Source organism: Pseudophryne corroboree, chromosome 6 (genome assembly GCF_028390025.1).
Source record: "Pseudophryne corroboree isolate aPseCor3 chromosome 6, aPseCor3.hap2, whole genome shotgun sequence".
NCBI lineage: Eukaryota > Metazoa > Chordata > Amphibia > Anura > Myobatrachidae > Pseudophryne > Pseudophryne corroboree.
Window position 1 is genome coordinate 129,430,929 of NC_086449.1, and position 3,473 is coordinate 129,434,401.

Below are 3,473 nucleotides of genomic sequence, written 5' to 3' on the forward strand. Positions count from 1 at the left end.
AGGTGAAACACAGAAAATTAGAATATTGTGCAACAGTTCATTTATTTCAGTAATTCAACTTAAAAGGTGAAACTAATATATTATATATACTCATTACATGCAAAGTGAGATATTTGAAGCCTTTATTTGTTATAATTTTGATGATTGTATCTTACAGCTTAAGATAACCCCAAATCCAAAATGTTAATATTACATAAAATCAATCATTAAAATACAGAAATGTCGGCCCTCTGAAAAGTATAATCATGCATATGTACTCAGTACTTGGTTTTGGCCCCTTTTGCATGAATTACTGCCTCAATGCGGCATGGCATGGATTCTATCAGCCTGTGGCACTGCTGAGGTGTTATGGAAGACCAGGATGCTTCAATAGCGGCCTTCAGCTCTTTTGCATTGTTTGGTCTCATGTCTCTCATCTTTCTCTTGGCAATGTCCCATAGATTCTCTATAGATTCCCTATGGGGTTCAGGACAGGTGAATTTGTTGGCCAATCCAGCACAGTAATCCCACAGTCATTGAACCAGGTTTTGGTACTTTTGGCAGTGTGGGCAGGTCCAAATCCTGCTGGAAAATGAAGTCAGCATCTCCATAAAACTTGTCTCCTGAAGGAAGCATGAAGTGCTCTAAAATGTCCTGGTAGACGGCTGCGTTGACTCTGGACTTCATAAAGCACAGTGGACCAACACCAGCAGATGACATGGCTCCCCAAATCAACACAGACTGTGGAAACTTCACACTGGACTTCAAACAGCTTGGATTGTGTGCCTCTCCATTCTTCCTCCATACTGTGGGACCTTGGTTTCCAAATGAGATGCAAAATTTGCTCTCATCAGAAAAGAGTACCAGTGAGCAACAAACCAGTTCTTTTTTTCTTTATCCCAGTAAAGATGCTTATTATATTGTTTGTTGTTCAGAAGTGGCTTGACAAGAGGAATCCATCATTTGAAGCCCATGTCCAGGATCCGTCTGTGTGTGGTGGCTCTTGATGCACTATCTCCAGCCTAAATCCACTCCTTATGAAGCTCCCCCACACTTTTGAATGGCCTTTTCCTGACAATCATCTTCAGGCTGTGGTCATCTCTGCTGCTTGTGCACCTTTATCATCACTTCTTGGCCTTTTGGCTAAGATCAAGTGTAGTACCTGCTCGAGGGAAACACTTGGTGGAGTACTTGTTCTTACACTAGGAGCGTGAGCAGTACCTAGATGTGGAATGGAGAAACACCTTGTGGAGTACCATGCCGGGGTGTGGCAAGGCCCCTGGTCGAGAGTGGAGAAAAACCGGGCTTAGTATCCACTACCTTCGTGGGGGTTTGGGGAAGCCCTTACGTGGAGCGGGAACGACCTGGTCTAGTATCTACTCTTGTACTGGGGGTTGACCCTGGCACAGAGCAGATATGAAGTTTGGTCTGGCTGAGAGGTTGGGAGCTGCTCGAAGCTCAAGGTGATATGTGCCCTTGGGGTGAGAATACCCAGGGGTGCTTTAATATGCACTGGTGAATCCGGCACCTTTGCACTAGGATGGCACTAGCACTTTCACTTCCCCACTTCTGATGCACCTTATTCCTTGCCCCTGGCCTTTCGGCTAGGGCACGAATAATTTTTTACCCCCCCAGCCTTCTGGCTGGGGCTTATTTATTTATTTATTTATGCACGTGTTTTGCACTTGTGTAACACACAAGCACTTATTTTTTTGTATAGTCTTGTCACGTCACGGTTTTTTGTTTGGGGTTTAGGTGAGGCCATTATGGGCCACCCTCTCCCCTAGTTGCTGAGGCCCCCTCCTTTTGGGGAGGGCCACAGGCTGTTTTCAATCCCCAGGGGGAAGCTTTGGCCAACCTTGGGGATACACGAGGGTCCCTCTGCGCTTTGGCAAGGGGGGACCCACAGTCCCTTTTTCCCCTCAGTAGGCCTTTTGGCTCTGAGGGGTAGGCGAGTAATGGGGCCCTTCTCCTTTTGGAGAGGGTCCAAGAACCTATGCCCCCAGCACGTTTGGTCACAGACACTGGGTGAAAAAGCACCGCACCTCGGGCTTCAAAAAAAACAACCCAAAACCTTTATCTTCCACACTTTTACCTTCCACTTAACTTTATATTAATGTGCTTTGATACAGCACTTTGAGAACATCCAACTTCTTTTGCAATTTCCTTTTGAGGTTTTCCCTCCTCGTGGAGGGTGTCAATGATGTTTTTTTGCACAACTGTCAGGTCAGCAGTCTTCCCCATGATTGTGAATTGTACTGAACCAGACTGAGAGACCATTTAAAGGCTCAGGAACCCTTTGCAGGTGGTTTGGATTAATTAGCTGATTAGGGTGTGACACTTTGAGCTTACAATATAGAACCTTTTAACAATATTCTAATTTTCTGAGATTTTGGATTTGAAGTTTTCTTAAACTGTAAGCAACAATCATCAAAATGATAACTAATAAAGACTTGAAATATCTCACTTTGCATGTAATGGATCTATATAATTTATTAGTTTCACATTTTAAGTTGAATTACTGAAATAAATGAACTTTTGCACGATATTCTACATTTCTGAGTTTCACCTGTATATACTTTCAGTGTTGAAGTACTGTAAAATGTCTGGCATTGTTTCTTACTATAGAAATGTACATTTATTTTAAATACACAAATATAGTATCATTCAAAATATTTAAAAAAATTATAGCAGCACTGTAGACACACACTGTGTTATAAATATCTATTAGAAACATGGTAATGGCTTATTTAAAAATAATTTTATTTGCTAACATGTATTAATAAAACATGATAAACTGCAGCATCAAACTGATGTAATACACTGGAGACTTCTTAATATTGATATAACTAAATTGCAACAATTAATCATAGGTATTAATGTCTCAAGTATGTTACCAGATATAGATAACTGGATATATATGATAATAAAAGTGCAATTAATGTTCCAAAGTAGCAATAATTTCACCTCTATCCTGGGGAAGGACGTCCTTTGAAGCAATGCTAGGAAATTTGATTATTGACCAAGTCACTGATGTGGCAAAGGTCTAAATAACACAGTTCCACTTCACCGTATTGACATTGGCCCTCACTCCGAGTTGTTCGCTCGCTAGCTGCTTTTAGCAGCATTGCACACGCTAAGCCGCCGCCTACTGGGAGTGATTCTTAGCTTTGCAGAATAGCGAACGAAAGATTAGCAAAATTGCGAATAGAATAGCGATCAGAAATTTATTTGCAGTTTCCGAGTAGCTCGATACTTACTCTGCCACTGCGATCAGTTCAGTCAGTTTCGTTCCTGGCTTGACGTCACAAACACACACAGTGTTCGCCCAGACACTCCCCCGTTTCTCATGCCACTCCCGCGTTTTCCCCAGAAACGGCAGCGTTTTTTTCACACACACCCATAAAACGGCCAGTTTCAGCCCAGAAACACCCACTTCCTGTCAATCACACTCCGATCACCAGAACGAAGAAATTTCTTCGTTAAGCCGTGAG

The 3,473-nt window shown here is 42.4% G+C and overlaps 1 pseudogene; it reads left to right on the top strand.

The window, feature by feature from the left end:
- The first annotated feature begins 1,102 nt into the window (after window positions 1-1,102).
- On the top strand, window positions 1,103-1,226 carry LOC134938228 (U2 spliceosomal RNA; annotated as a pseudogene).
- Window positions 1,227-3,473: the final 2,247 nt, after the last annotated feature.